Source organism: Bufo gargarizans, chromosome 2, assembly GCF_014858855.1.
Source record: "Bufo gargarizans isolate SCDJY-AF-19 chromosome 2, ASM1485885v1, whole genome shotgun sequence".
Lineage (NCBI taxonomy): Eukaryota > Metazoa > Chordata > Amphibia > Anura > Bufonidae > Bufo > Bufo gargarizans.
Genome location: NC_058081.1, coordinates 142,925,381 through 142,942,657, shown reverse-complemented (window position 1 = coordinate 142,942,657; position 17,277 = coordinate 142,925,381).

Sequence of the window (17,277 nt, the reverse complement as noted above, 5' to 3'; positions counted from 1 at the left end):
CTGGCCGGTAGATGCCGACTGTCCTCTAGTAGCTCTTCCTCGCTGAAAAGTGGAACAGAGCCTAAGGCATATAATACTTCTCGCGGTGAGGGAACAGAAAAGGACAGAGGCAGGTTGAGGACAGGTGAGGGCACAGGTCCTGCTCCCGGGCCATGCCAACTAAGGGTTGTGCCTGACGAACCCACTGACTCTTGGCTGAGGGTGTCTGATGTAAGTTGCGATGAAGTCGAAGATCGAGTCAACCATTCAAGAATTGCTGGGTTGCTGGTCACGACAAGACCTCTAGCTGAGGCCGAATGCAAACGGCCGTGTACCGCAGCCGAGAGCGGTCTGTGGTATGCCGGGCTGGATTCCTTTTCAGAGCAGGAGCGCATGGTGTCATTGGTTGCTATGACGACGTGCGCTTCATGCCACCGCTGCACTACAGTAATACACTCGTATGATCTATACAAGATTTTTACTGTACAGCAGCGGCAGCATGAAGCGCACGGCGTCATAGCAACCAATGACGCCGTGCGCTCCTGCTCTGAACAGGAATCCAGCCCGGCATACCACGGACCGCTCTCGGCCGCAGAACACGGCCGTGTGCATTCGGCCTGACACTGGGAGCTCAGGCCTCCCAAAGTGACCCCTGCTGCGACCTCTGCCTGCGCCAGAAACATTTAGGCCTCTGCCACTCCCCTGTGCAGGGCCTGGCACTTCTCTGCCTGACATACTGTTAGATCAAATATTAGATCAAATATTTTTTATTTTGCCACTAATACACAACAAATAGGGCTTTAGAATATATCACTGCACCGCTAAACTGCAAATAGGCCCAAATTGTTTTCTATTTTTACACAAAAGGCTTTTCAACAGATAAGTGCAACGATGAAAGGCAAATATATTTGTATTTCGCCACTAATACACGACAAACTGGGCTGTAAAATATCTCATTGCACCGCTAATCGGCAAAGAATTTTTTCCTTTTTCCACTAATACATGCAAAAACGGGCTTTAAAACAGATAACTGCATTGCTGAATGGCAAATATATTTTTCCCATTTTCCACTAATACATGCAAAAAAGGGCTTTAAAACAGATAACTACACAGCTGAGTGGCAAATATATATTTTCTTTTTCCATTAATACACGACAAAAAGGGCTGTAATTTTTGCACTTCACCACACAACGGCTAATAAGCCCTTTTTTCCCACTAATACAAGCCAAAAAATGCTTTAGAACATATAACTGCACCGCACAAGGGAAAATAAGATGTAGAAATATTTCCTTTTATAACCCCTGTTAATGCCTGTATCAAACAGCACTAGAGATGAGCGACAGGGGCAATATTCGAATTCCCGATATTTCGCAAATATTTTGTAGAATATTCATCAAATATTCACGAATTCGAGATTATATTCTTGATTATGAAAATCGGCAATGTAATATTTGCGTAATGCGCCCGAAATACAGGTGTGGGTCACTTATGCTACATTTTTCAAGCCGGTATAAGTTTCCTGAGACTGGAGAAAATGGTTGGCACGGCAGAACATTAGAATAGCTTTATATGCAGATAGAGTGCTCCAATATATTTACGCCTGCGAATTTTTCGGCAATGATGCGCATATTTTTTCGCAATACGTGCAACTTGTGACATCACAGCACTATGTCTGTAGCATGTATGTATGGACAGCAGAACCTATCAGCTACACTATAGATCAATCTAACCTACACTGACTATCTCCCCCTAACTATCTTAATTATACATATATAAGTTAACTGTCTAATGTAATAACACAAAGCACAGAGCACAGCAATGACACTGCTGTCTCTTTCATAACTGCAATAGACTTTAGAAAATAGCTGCTGGGGAGGTTCTTATATAGTAAGGGGTAGGCAACTTTTATATTGGTTGCTAGGGATGTTGCTAAGCTATGACATAGATATTGCCGCCTTCTTATTGGCCCTCAAGCTAGAAGCAGGGAGGGATCATGTGTACTGTGAAAAAAAAAAATCGAGAATATTCGAAATTACGAATATATATCACTATATTCTAAATATAAGTGCCGATATTCGTGATTCGAATATTCGCGCCCAACACTAAAAAGCACTTGCACCCTAATAAGAACAGTTTGATGGAATTACAGAGCTGTATAATGGCAATTTGGGTGCCCAGTGTAAGGTGTAATAGGATTGTTCCTATTACCCAGGCTGTAACCTCCCCCACTGAACCCTGTTCAACAGAAATGCTGTGGAAAGATTCCTCCCTATCCTTTCCCTACACCTTGAAGAATCTTTTCCTGCACTTGTAAATCGTATTTTATGTAGCACAATGAAGTTTTTTCTAGCACTGTCCCTAGCGCCTGCAGACGTCTCTCCCTGCACTAAGTACACTGGTAAATGGCAGAATCTAAGACGGCTGAGGGTATTTATAGGTATGTGACATCACAGGGCTGGCTGATCGGTTGCATGCATGGCATTATGGGTGATCCCACCTTCCCAGAGATCCTTGCCCCATGTCCTCACACGTGAAGCAGCCATTTTAGGAAAAATGCAATTCGTTACCACAAAGCGCGAGGAAATTCGCATTTGGTGCGAATTGAATTTTTCCTGAAATTCGTAACGAATTCCACTTTGTCAGCTTTGATTCGCTCATCTTTAGTTTTAACACAAATCCTGGCTTTAGGGAAATTGTTCATTATTTTAGACACACCCTGCAAAGATGACCTCTTTGAACCGGTATTCTCATCTAAGATATCTGTCTGATAGATGCAGGGCCAACCTTTAGGTGGCCGGAATAATGGTTCAGACCAGCTTGCTGTGTGTCACAATGCTCACAAAACTTTTATTAGCTTATACCAAGAAATAAACACAAACAGGGAGGACTAGAGGTCGACGGAGGAAGTGGAAGGGAAGAAATGCGGCGAGTATTGATTCTTTTGCTATTTTATCACATTTACAGCTACGGTGTCATGCCCAACTCTGACGTTGTACGGAGGTCGGCCAGGATTGCAGCACAAGTTTAGTGGTTGCTTTGGAGCCGTGCTGGGTCCGCCTCTCATCAGGTGCACTGGGTGGGGTCATTAGTTTAAATAGCACACTGCCCAGTGCCCTGAGTGGATTATACTGTTCATTCAGGTCAGGGAAGCTTGGAGAGAAGGTTGGCTGTCAGTTCCTGCTCTCAGAGATAAGTGTTGTTTCTAGTTCGGTTGTTTGTGTCTTCTATCCCATCCAGGTTCTGTGCGAGCAGACTGCTCCTATCTCCCCACTTCACCATCTTAGGGAGTTCAGGGTTTGGTCAGCCCAGGCTGGAGGACACTAGCACGCCTACCTTCAAGGTCTGCTGTGGGCTGAGCAGTGCAGGGAAAGAGGTCAGGGATAAGCTAGGAGGTGACCCTTCCCCTGTCTCTCGTCCAGAGCCTGGTTGGTGTGTTATCTTTTCTACTAAGTGTACGTCTGCCGTGACATACGGTCCAAGCTTTTATGTATCTCGGACAACCCCTTTAGGGTCCGGCTACACATATCACATAACAAAAAAGGGTTTTTTGGCGTGCAATTTCTTGTAGCAGAAAAGCGACGTGACATTTTTGAAATTATAGTTAATGGTGTCGCACTGCGACAATAACATCTCATTATGTAGCATTGTGGCACCATTGACTATCATTACAAAAATGTCACGTGACTTTTCTGGGACACATGTCGCCATGCACTCGGACCCTTAAAGGAGATAATAAAATGTTACTTTCATAACTGAAAAAATGTGCAGATATCTCTTTTAGTCACTTTCTGTGAATGCAAATATGAAAGTCATTCTTGTTCTTAGTATGGCTGCAGGGTTTGGATGAACATGTATAGCCTACATTGTTCCAGCACAGTACAGAACATAAGGAATCATCAGGCAATCATTGTATGCATTTTGGGGAAAAAAAAATCTAAAAATGAAAGATGAACTAACTCATGACTATATGAAAAAAAAACTATGCAAACATGTGAAAATCATTTACTGGTGGAATAACTGGTAGTCTGTCGTTTTCTGTTATCAGCTATTTCAACTATTATTATTTAATTCAGAGAATCTAGAGGGACGTGGCTAAAATTAGTGAGAAGCGAAGCTAGCTTTGGATGTTACATCTGGAGTGGCTTCCTTCATACCCTCGGATTAATACTGTACGGAGATTTGTCTCTGTACAGTATTAGAATGTATGGGCTCCGATGAGCCGACCTCGGTTATTCTCAAAGTCGCGCGTGACTTTGTTGAATAACTTCGTTAGTTGATTTTTAAAGTGGAAACCCACTTTAAAACTTGAAACCGAACTCGGCTTAGGTTCCGACTAGTACCTGGGAACGGAACCACCTTTAACTTACCTTCATATGGCTTCACTTGTGGCTAAAAAACACAACAAGAAAATACACTGCATAAAGACTTCCCCCCCATGTTATCCTTTGTGGTTGAAAAGGGTCAGTCCCTTCTGCTGTATAAATAAATAATGTGCTGTGGCTTTTCTGAAACATCTCCATTCATTTCATTGGGACATATAATTCGTATTAGCCCCTTCCTGACATAGCTATTTTCCAGTTTTTACTCCCTGCCTGCCCAAAGCCATAACTTTTTTATTTTTCCATTCACATAGCCATATTAGAGCTTGTTTTTTGCAGGACAAGTTGCACTTTCTAATGGCACCATTTAATATTGCATACAATGTCGTGGGAAGCTGGAAATAAATTCCAAATTAGGTGAAATTGGAAATAAACCATGCAGTTTAACAGGTTTTATTTTTATGGTGCTCCCTATGTGGTAAAAGAAAATATCACATTTATAAAGGGCATCTGTCAGCAGTTCTGTACCTATGAAACTGGCTGACCTGTTACATGTGCGCTTGGCAGCTGAAGTCATCTGTGTTGGTCCCATGTTGTCGGGTTGTAATAATTCAATTAAGAATTATTAATTATGGTCAGAAAAATAATTAACCATAAAAAAATTGTTTTATAAAATTTGTCATAAATTCTTAAAAGACAACCTAATTGATACAATTCACATCTGAGTCAGACTATTTCCTCAGATAAATAAGTTCTTTTTGACGTGAGATGACGTTAATGATAAAACATGTAGTTCTGCATTATACAATAATACACAGGTTTTATAAAAATATGCAGATTTATTGGTTACAAGATTATAAACATATATAAGTAAATAAACACAATGATACATGCAAATGAATATATATAGCGTTAATATAAAGCATTACAAGCTTAACAATACATGTGAGTGGAAATAACTTGTCACATTATAACCAAGCTATTATTAGGTTAGGATATCAAAATATAAACATAAGTTATATACATTACTTCTGTTCAGAGAAAGCCTCATGATATCAGGACAGGCATGTCTTAGCCCTAGACATCAATATGGAATGCTAAATACATTCCACCCCCCTCTAACCAACTACACGTCACATGACTTCAGGCATGGGCAAATACATTCAAGGATATAACTTAGAAGAGATAACTGTATCCTTCCGCCCCATCCTGGACTATTTCCACACATATAACTTTGGTAAGACTATTAAGACAAATAACAGGGATCTAGGATCTAGCTAGACCATATCTTAAATGGGAAGGACTTGAAATATGTCTTTCCTGTGGGAATCCACCAATTAGCTTGGCGAGGAATGTTCTATCAATATATATATATAAAAGCAAATCATTTTATACTTTGCTAGATTATGAGTCTTGATTCTTCTGCAGGTAGAATGAAGTCTCACAATATCCTAAGACTACATCTCAATATGGAGATGATCAATTAATTCATTTATTTATTTATTCGCCAATCTAGATGGTATAATTTCACCCACACTATCAAATTAGTCTTAATAAAATGAAATATCATTTTCTGTGTCTCTTACCAAGTCCTAGTAGAAATCTCACTTCTGCTCCTAGGAAAGCTGGGTGGTCCATCATAGCGCATCTCACTATGGCTTTAATCTTGGATAGACCCCTCTAAAGAGCTCAACTTCTCTTCTCTCTCCTCTTTCTTGTGTGTGTCTTTTCTCCCCCCTGTGTATGGTTTATGATCACAAACTTATCAGTTAGACACACCTTCCAAGTTTGGAACTTTCCAATCACTGTCGGATGGGTGTGACTATTGATACGAAATATGACATCATAACCTTACCCAGAATGCACTTTTGCTACTGTTGTAATGTCACCTACTCATACCTAGGTGGCACTGCCGTGTAAGCTATTTGCATCATAGTATAAAGGGTTAACTTCTGTAAGTCTGAATAAAGGTATAATATACATTTGACCTTAAAAGCTTTAATTCAAAGCTATAGGGATTAATTCTGACACTTGTAGCAATTAAAGACAGACCTCTAGGCGTCTCTCTGAATGTTTCTCACACTGTTTATTTATGTATCGTAAATAACTTCAATGGCTTTGTTTTCTCAGAGATATCAGTACCTCCTCTTGTCACACCAAAAGATGTGATTCATGGTTACAAAACACACATCTTCACAGACACTCTTTTAGAGACAAAGATTCTCCTAATGAGAAATATATATATAATATACTGGATACATGTCTTCATAACATATAACAATATAATATATATTATATGTTCTACTGATTGTCTTATGCTAAGGACTAAGGCTCATTAAATGAATACATACATATTATATATTTTGCTTCATTAATAAATGCCTAATTGTATAGGTAATTATCACCAGCTGCATAGAGCTTATCTTTATCTCCTGTCATAAATTTCAAAGTAGACAAGGAGGCCTCTTCTCAGACTGGTACATTTATGAGAAGAATAACACTGAAGAGTAGAAACCTTTGTGCGACCTTACCGTGGACTACTCAAGATATACAAAATTGTAACTATTAAAGGCAATGCACATTCATCTTGACTAGAATGAATTGGATATCAATGCATTTACCTATGAAAAGGCACAACAATGTTCATATGTGCCCGTATTGCTGACAAAAGCGAAGTTTTAATATATGCAAAAAAGCATATAGGGGTGTTGCAGTTACACCTAGAGGCTCTGCTCTCTCTGCAACTGCTGCGCACTCTGCACTTTAATTGACAGGGCCAGGTATTTTGGTGTTTTCACTGCCTAGCCCGATCAATCAAATTGGAGATGGCTCGACAATTTCCTGCATTGCTCCTAGAGGCATATATTAAAACTTCATTTTTCTCTGCAATACGGGCCCATATAAACATGGGATTAACACAGATGTCTTCAGCCAGTTTCATAGGTGCAAATCCTATCCACAAATACTGAATAATGAAATATATATTACAGGGGCGTAGCTAGAAATGACTGGGCCCCATAGCAACATTTTTTTATGGGCCCCCCTCTCCCGGATCTCCCACCCCCACATACCTCTCAGACCCCCACCCCTTCCAGAGCTCACACCCAAACACTACTTCCAGGACCTCCCACCCCAACATCCCCACACCCCTCCTAGACCTCCCACCCTTAATCTTCCACCGCCAGTACCCAGATATAATGGTCCAGACATCAAGTGTCCTGCTCCCCCCTCCTGCCTATATAATGGTCCAGACCTCCAGGTTCATGCTTCGCCCTACTCCCCATATATAATGGTCCAGACCTACAGGATCCAGCTTCCCCCTACTCCCCATATATAATGGTCTAGACCTCCAGGATCCTGCTTCCCCCTACTCCAAATATATAATGGTCCAGACCTCCAGGGTCCTGCTCCTCCCTATATAATGGTCCAGACCTCCAGGGTCCTGCTTTCCCCCTCCTCCCTAAATATAATGGTCCAGACCTCCAGGATCCTGCTCCCTCCTTAATAGAATGGTCCAGACCTCCAGTGTCCTGTTCCCCCATCTATAATGGTCCAGACCTCCAGGATCCTGCTCCCCCCTTCTCCTTAAATATAATGGTCCAGACCTCCAGGGTCCTGCTCCCCCCCTTCTTAAATATAATGGTCCAGACCTCCAGGGTCCTAATCCCCCCCTTCTCCTTAAATATAATGGTCCAGACCTCCAGGGTCCTGCTCCCCCCTCCTCCCTAAATAATGGTCCAGACCTCCAGGGTCCTGCTCCCCCCTAAATAGAATGGTCCATACCTCCAGTGTCCTGCTTCCCCCTCCTCCCTAAATATAATGGTCCAGACATCCAGGGTCCTGCTCCCCCTAAATAGAATGGTCCAGACCTCCACTGTCCTGTTCCCCCCTATATAATGGTCCAGACCTCTAGGATCCTGCTCCCCCTTCTCCTTAAATATAATGGTCCAGACATCCAGGGTCCTGCTCCCCCCTTCTTAAATATAATGGTCCAGACCTCCAGGGTCCTGATCCCCCCTTCTTCTTAAATATAATGGTCCAGACCTCCAAGGTCCTGCTCCCCCCTCCTACCCAGATATAATGGTCCAGACCTCGGGAATCCCACTCCCCCCTCCTCCCCAGATATAATGGTCCAGACCTCCAGTGTCCTTTTCCCCCCTATATAATGGTCCAGACCAGACCTCCAGGGTCCTGCTCCCCCCTTCTCCTTAAATGTACTGGTCCAGACCTCCAGGGTGCTGCTTCCCCCTCCTCCCCAGATATAATGGTCCAGGACTCCACAGTAAGTTTTACCAGTCCCAGAGTCAGCCAGCCCTCACCTCACAGCCACTTGAACGTCTGCATGCCCACACTCCAGCAGCGCTGCCAGGCCCAGCAGCACGCAGCTTTGCTGTGCGCCTCACCTCCTCCACTTCCGGCCAGTTGGACTGCCGCCCAGACTGGGAGCGGGACCACTCCATCTCCTCATTGCAGGTATGCCTCTCTGCCTCCGGCTGCGCCTTATCGCACCGCCCACAGCCTGCAGGCCCTGCAGATAGCGCTTTCTCTGTCTGTCCCAGAGGGACCTGCGACCCCTGTAGCTACGCCACATGAATAAAAAATAAATAAAATAATCCTTAGCCGGCGGCCCGGGCCCCCAGTGGCGTTGGGCCCCATAGCCATTGCTATGGCTGCTATGGTGATCCCTACGCCCATGATATATTATATATATATATATATATATATATATATATATATAATGAAAAATAAATAACAAAAAAATTAATTTATTCTTTTCAGTGCCGTATTCTGGCCCCCATAACTTTTTTTTTTATAGTTTTGCCTACAGAGTTCATTTTTTGCAGGACAATCTGTAGTTTGAATTGATACCATTTTGGAGTGTGTATGACTTTTTAATTTTGTATGGAATTAATATTTTTAAAAGTTATTAGTACAGGCATTTTTTTCAGACGCAGAGATGCCTATGATGTTTTATTTTATTTTGGGGAGGGGGTGATCTGAATTTTTATATTTTTTAACATCAGCATGCAATTATCAGATTGCCATTTGTATTCAGTAACAGAATTTATTCTTTTACTGAATAGAAAATTCAGTATATTCCAGGGATGGCCAACCTGCGGCTCTTCAGCTGTTGTAAAACTACAATTAGAATTTTGTTAAAAGGTTCAATATTCTAGGCTCAAGTTAGTCAGCTAATTAATCCATACCACCTGAGCAAATGTACCTCAAAATTGTGACTTTGGGGTTTCATAAGCTGTAAGCCATAATCATCCAAATTATAACAAAAAAAGGCTTGAAATATCTCGCTTTGCATGTAATGAGTCTCTCATATGTTAGTTTCACCTTTTATTTTGCATTACTGAAATAAATGAACTTTGCACAATATTCAAATTTTTTGAGTTTCACCTGCATATGCTCCCCGCTGCTCCTGTGTTCCGTGATGGCTGTCCATCTTCCTTTCCAGGATTGTTTACTTTTGGAGCAACATGGACATGGTCATATGCTCCGCTGCACCAATTACTGACTACAGTGGTGATGTGCCACTTGTAGAAACCTCACCACTGAAGCCACAGTCAAGTCATTGGCTACAGTGGAGCATGTGACCATGTCCACAGGGGTGCACCCACAGGGGGAGTCCTATGGGTCTGTCCCCCTCCTAGAAGTAGCCCAAGATAAGTGGGAGTGGTGGCGGGGGCAACAGGGATGTGAGAAATGAGCATTTCCATTGTGGAAGCACTAATCTCTACATTCATCTGTATCATCATCCTAAAGACAGTGATACAGCTGATGCCTTGGCGTGGCACGGGAGCCGCGTCTCCCTTCCCCATTTCTCTGTTATCAGAGGCCAGCGCTGGTGGTGCAATGACGTCATCATCGTAGCGCCGCCAGAGTCAGGCAGCGTAGAGAGTGGAACACAGACCGAAAGAAGCCTGCATAGCATCGCTGCCAGAAACATGGAGGTATTTTTTATTTTATTTGGCACAATGCTGTTGGGCACACAACAAGGATGGAGGGGGGCAAAGGAGCACTATATAGGGGCATTTTTTACTGGCACATTGTGGGTGACACTATGGGGAAGGGGAGGACAGAAGCACTATGGGGGCATCTATTGGGCACACTAAGAAGGGGTATTTTATACTGGCACATTATGGGAGACACTATTAGGGCATCTACTGGGGGCACTATATAAGGGAATGTTATACTGGCACACATTATGGGGGGCTACTATGGGCAAGGAGCAAAGAGGAGCACTAGGGCTGAAACGATTACTCAATTGAATCGAGTAATTCGACACAAAAAAAAATCACCGTAGCAAATTTTTTGCATCGAGGATTCGTTTGTGTCATGTGACCACGGAGCGGGAGTGAAGCGCTTGCTATTACTTACCGCTCCGTGGTCACCTGCTGGCCTGTACCGTGCTGCACTGGATCCTGACACATTGTTAGGTCATAGTGCATGTAAGCGTAGGAGGATTCTATCTGTTTAGTGGGGCCACAGAATGGAAGTGCGGATGTGGAGAGCACACACTGTGCTGTCCGCAACTTTTGCTGCCCCATTGAAATGAATGGGTCCACATCCAATCCGCAAAATTGCGGAACAGATGTGGACAGAAAATACATTGATTACTCTTACCGGTAACCCGTTTTCCATGAGCCCATGACAGAACCTGTGAGAGATCCATCCCCTTCTGGACAGGAAACAGGAACTTCCCAGATCTTTAAAAGTGTCCTCTGTACTCCACTGCTCAGTTTGTGACAAGATTCCTAGGACTGCCGAAACACCTATATACAGTGAAACGTAACACCTCATACATAAATATCTTAAATATATGCCATTCAGCATATCTCCTCTTTAAGATAACTTCTATGAAACTAATTATATATCAAATATTGTAGATGCTGTCATGGGCTCATGGAAAAGGGATTACCAGTAGGAGTAATCAATGTATTTCCATTACGCCCCATGACAGCACTTGTGAGAGATTAGACTAGATAATTTTAGGGTGGGACTACCGCCTGCAGCACCTTTCTCTCAAAGGACAGGTCTTGAGCAGACAATAAGTCCAATCTGTAATGTTTGTAAAACGTGGTCGGAGAGCTCCAGGTCGCAGCTCTACAAATTTGGTCAATGGTGGCACACCCCTTCTATGCCAAAGATGATGCCACTGCTCTCGTACAATGGGTCGAGAATCCCGTAGGAACCGGGAGACCTGCCAGAGAATAGGCTAAACCTATTGTCCTCATAATTCATCTGGCTAAAGTGCAACTTGTAACTTTTAACCCTCTGTTTGGACCCTGGAACTGAATGAAAAGTTGAGAGGCTTTCCTACACTCCCTTGTTGACTCAAGTGTATGAAATGTCTCCCCGTATTCACTTTTGGGATTTTGACAAAACTTTTAGAGTGCTAGGTTTAAATTTTTTGTTAAGACCCTCCTGTAGAAAACCTAAAATGAATGGAATATTTGGTGGCGAAACCAGATCTAGGCCTGACCCAGCAAATTAAACAAAGGTCTTCCAAACCCTCAAATAAATGTTAGAGGTAACCTCCTTTCTACTAGCTAGTAGAGTTTCTACCACTTGTTCTGACAGACCCCTGGCCTTAAAGAACTCCCTTTCAAAATCCAGGCCGTTAAGTGTAACTTCTTTACTTTCCGGATGACGTAGAAGGCCCTGATACAGCAAGTCCTCCCTCTCTGGCAGTATCCAGGGATCCGAAAGAGATAGCCTCCCTAAGCAGGCAAACCATACTCTTGTCGGCCCAGAATGGAGCTATTAGGATCACCGTTGCCTCCTCCCTCCTGATCTTCTGAATTACCCTGGGTAATAGGCCAAGAGGGGGAAAAGCATAAACCAGATCCCTGCCCCAAGGTTGAGACAGGGCATCTATCCCCAGGGATTGATCTACCAAACTGAGAGAATTTTTTTTTCGTCATTTTCCGTTTTCTCTGGATGCAAAAAGGTCTATTGTTGTGGACCCCCACAGAGCTTTTATCTGATGCAAGACGTCTGGTTTAGACACCAGTTTCCTAGACTTAATTGTGTCTGCTCAGAAAGTCCACTTGGCAGTTCTCTGAGCCTTTCAGGTGTACTGCTGAGAGAGATAGAACCTTCCCCACCATTTGTTGGAAAATTAAGGACGATAGATGCAATACCTGAGGAGATCTTGTCCTCCTTTGTCTTTTGATACAGGCCACCACCGTCGTGCTGTCGGATAGAATTCTGACGTGTCTGTAAGGGAAGACCTATCCTCAAGGCACACAGTACTGCCCTCAGTTCCGTGGAGTTTTGGGATTGTAGACTCTGAGATTTTGACCAGTGACCTTGGGAAAACCCCAAAACTGAGAGGGCCCCCACCCAACCCTTGGGGCTGGCGTCTTTTGTATTTATCAGTGGATCCTCTTTCACCCATTCTACTCCTTGAATCAAGTTCAGCTCCTTCATCCACCATAAAAGGAAATCCTTTACTGACCTGGGGATTACACATTTGCAGTCTTGTCCCAATGCGAAAGGATGGGGGACCGCCCTACCATAAGGAGGTCAGCTAGATAAGGAATTATGATAATGTCCGATCTCCTTACTTGTGCCATCACCTCTGCCATTTGTTTCGTGAACACTCTTGGCACTTGTGATAATCTAAAGGGGAGCGCTCTGAATTGTAGATGAGCTATCGATTCCCCCATCCGTACTGCCACCCTGAGAAATTTTGGTGCAGCATTTTCCAAAGCGGAATGGAGACTGAACTGATGCAAACTTATGCATTCTGAGCGGACCCTTTTCTATTTAGAATGCATTAGAATGCAAACTGATCCGTTTGGACCGCTTGTGAGAGCCCTGAACGGATCTCACAAATGGAAAGCCAAAACACAAGTGTGAAAGTAGACTTATCCAGACAGGGTTGACAACAAGCTTTGAAGTAAGATGGGCTCAATTTTATTTAGCAAATTCCACATTCTCTGGCTTTAGTCTTGTGCGTAGCTTTTCTTGGGGCCTCCTTAAAGGGGTATTATCATCTTAATGATCACTGTTAAATCTGTTAATGATTTAACAGTGATCATTTTTCTAAATATATTTCATTAAAAAATCCCCACCCCTTAGAAAAAAATAAACGTATACTTACCTGACTGTTGTCTTCCGTCTCCCCTGGTTACGGCCACCGCTCTTCTCAGGAATCGCGGTGGCCGCGCGTGTGCAGACAACTTATTTTCTTCCCCCGGCCAGCCGCTCGCTGTACTGAACGCGCACGCCGAGTCTGCGCATGCGCCCTGGTGACTTCTTCCTGGCCAGTATACTATACTGGCCAGGAAGGAGTCACCAGGGCGCATGCGCGGACTCGGCGTGCGCGTTCAGTACAGCGCGCGGCCCGGCCGGGAGAAGACATCAATGAAGATGAAGCCCGCCCCCTGCAGAAACCAGGAAGTGGACGGCGCTGGGAGCAGGTAAGTATAAAACTGCGTGTTGAGAAAACCCCTTTAACCTGCATTAACACATAGCCCATAATCAGTTACCAAAAGTAAAAAATAATCTCCTAAAAAGGAGATAACAGGGATAACCCCTCTTACCCCCAGGAGTACCATGCTGGATTCGGAGTGTAGCTCCTGTCTTTCAGTGCACTGTTGCATCTCCCCTTCTTCCTGCATTTTGCGTGCATTCAAAGGGTATGGAGAGAAGATCTGGCAGTCTGGTCAAAGCCATGCTGGCTGGCCGGCGTCCCCTCATCAAAAAGGCCACGCACCGCCTGCCATGTTTATTGGCCCCTCCCCTTCCTGTTCAGGTGGAACGCATGTGTCACTTCCCATGCGCCCGAAACAGGCCTGCCGTTAACCACGAGTAGAGGACGACTTCTCCCCCCTCTTCGCCGGCTGCAGACTGAAGGATACGAGGTGGCCACCAGGGATCCCCCCCATGGCATAATGAAGAGGGAACTACCGAGCTTTACAGCGGCTCCTAGTGGAGACTTACGCCGTCAGGTACCTCCACTAGGCCTAAGGTAATTACCCTAGAGGTCCTGCAGCCCCCTAATAGACCTGGGAAAGAACCATCCCCCTGTCCTACGGACAGGAAACAGGAAGAAACTGAGCAGTGGAGTACAGAGGACCCTTTTAAAGATCTGGGAAGTTCCCGTTTCCTGTCCGGAAGGGGGAGGATCTCTCACAGGTGCTGTCATGGGGCGTAATGGAAAATATGGTTGTATGAATGGATCCTAAAGCTGTGCAATCTGGTCAGAGGAGAAGTTTTGAATGGGACCTCACATAGCGAGTTACTTGCACTAAACTCGCTGGTCCGTGTGTGCCCTTAACGGCCATGTGGTACTGTGGGTGTGGCACTGCCATTAACAGTGCAGACTGAATTAACAGTATGGTCTCAATTACAGCTCTCTGCAACTCGTATGGATGCGTCGCAACCGCTCTGTATGGTTATACCCTTAAGCCTCATTCACACAGTCAGTGTTTGGTCAGTGATTTCCATCAGTGATTCTGAGCTAAAACCAGGTGCGGCTCCAAACACAGAGCAGGTGCAGATCATTCCCTTATACCGTATCTCTGTGGAGGCTCCAATCCTGGTTTTGGCTCACAATCACTGATGGAAATCACTGATCAAACACTGATGTGTGAATGAGGCTTTAGTCTATGCTCCGTGCGGGAGCATAATTTCCTGGACTGGACCCTTCTCCCATGACAGAACCACATGGCATTATAATCATTTATAACGCTGTGTGTCCCTGCCCCACATCAGCCGCTGCGCGGAGTATGTTTCCCGCAGTGGACACGCTCATCTGAAACTGCCCTTATTGCATACAGCATACTATCAGCTGCACACCAGTTTATACAGGCGATGTGCTGACAACAAATGGCGGATTACATGACAAGTGGCATGTTTACACATGGAAATGATCTAGTGCAAACTTTTGTAGGAATGTGGCTTCATAAGGGCTCATGCACACGACTGTTGGCTGTTTTACGGATCCGCAGTTTGCGGACCGCAAAACACAGATACTGACTGTGTGCTTTCCACATTTTGCAGAATGGAACGGTCGGCCCCTAATAGAAAAGTCCTATCCTTGTCCCTAATGCGGAAAACAATAATGTACTTTTTAGCGGAAACTGAACGCACACGGAGTAATTTCCATTTTTTGCAGCCCCATTGAAATTAATGGTTCGGCATACAGACTGAAAAAAAATAACGAAACATACACGGGAAAAAAATTAATTTGTGTGCATGAGCCCTAAGGCTGGGTTGACATCTGCGCTTTGAACTCTGAGCGGAGGAACAGTCTGCCGGAGTTCACCGTATCCGACATAGGCAGATACCACCATGCACTGCTTGATACCCATTCAATGTAATGGGATCCGGCCGCTTTCTGGCATACGGTATATGCAGACTTTTGTTAGGGCAAAAAAAAAAAAAGCTGCGTGTATTTTTTGTCCAGTCGAAAGCTGGCATGTATACCGCTACAGTGAATTCCAGCAGTCTGTTGCTCCGCTAGAGTTCAAAGTGCATGTGTGAACCCGGCCTAATTAGCCCTCTCCTCAGCCATGTGAAAACTCCTTCCAGGACCCATAGGGGCACATTTACTAAGACCATTTACACCAGCCTTAGTTTCGCCCTTGCGCTGTCCTATGATTCGTCTACATTATGGTGAGGCATATGCCTCGTCATAAATTAGGCGCATCTATGTCATTCCTTGTGCATGGCTCAACTCCGTTGGCTGGCATAAATTTTTGCCAACATTTGGGATCAATTTTCAAACTGGTGTAAAGTATAACTGGTTTAGTTGCCCATAGCAACCAATCACCTTTCATCTTCCAAAGGAGCATTCAAAAATGAAAGGTGGAATCTGATTGGTTGCTTTGATTAATGACCCCAAATGTTTCCAGGTATAAATGTAAGTAAATTAGCCAAGATTGGAGCCTGCGCACGGCACCCTACACCCTCTTTTCCTTCCCAACCGGCAAATACGCTGTAAATCCAGCCGTTCTACTACACATTGTGGCACGGCTGGTTAAAAAGGGGACTTTCCACTATTTTTCAACTTAAAGGGGTTGTCTCACTTCAGCAAGTGACGTTTATCATGTAGGGATAGTTACTACAAGGCACTTACTAATGTATTATGATTCTCCATATTGCCAGCTTGATCCATTTTTCCATCACATTATACACTGCTCATATCCATGGTTACGATCACTCTGTAATCCATCAGTGGTGGTCGTGCTTGCACACTATAGGAAAAAGCATCGGCCTCTCTGGTCAGGGCCGGCGTCAGAACCCGGCATACCCGGGCCCACTGTAAGTTAGGGGGCCCACTCGTTTCCTCGGCGTGGCTCTTTTAAAATTTTTACATACTGACTTGTGCAGTGCTGCTGCTTGCTGCCCCCTCACGTTCTCTCCAGGCTGAGCTTCTGTGCGCGTACGCGCTGTGCGGCGCGTGAGTACAGTTGGGCACGCCGCACTACAGGCAGCGTACAGACTCTCAGCCTCACAGCCAGGACTTGTCTCGGAGGGCACAGGGGGCGAAGCTGATCAGCAGGCGCAGCTGCAGCCTGCAGAAGAAGATTCAGGACATCATAGCCGATAGCCGAGTGGAGCCCAAGAGGAAACCTGGAGGCTGGAGCAGCAGCTGGAGTTGTTCTTTTAGAATTCAGGTCAGGTGAACTACAGTCTACAAAGTAACGTGGGGCTATATGTGTAAAACCCAAAAGTAAAGGAGCAAGCCAAGCCAATAATTGAATAGGTGGCCATTACCATGTATTGCAACTTGCTCAGCTCAGCAGCACACATGCCTGTAAAACAATAAACTCTTATAGGAAAATACCAGAACGCATAAAATCAATGATACAGTTTATTGGCAAAAATGTATAAGAGGAAATTTTCCTCTTATGAATTTTTGCCAATAAAGTGTATTATTGATATTATTTTCTTATAGGAGTTTATGTTTTAGGCCTCATGCATACGGCCGCTGTGTGCCCATGGCCACACGGCC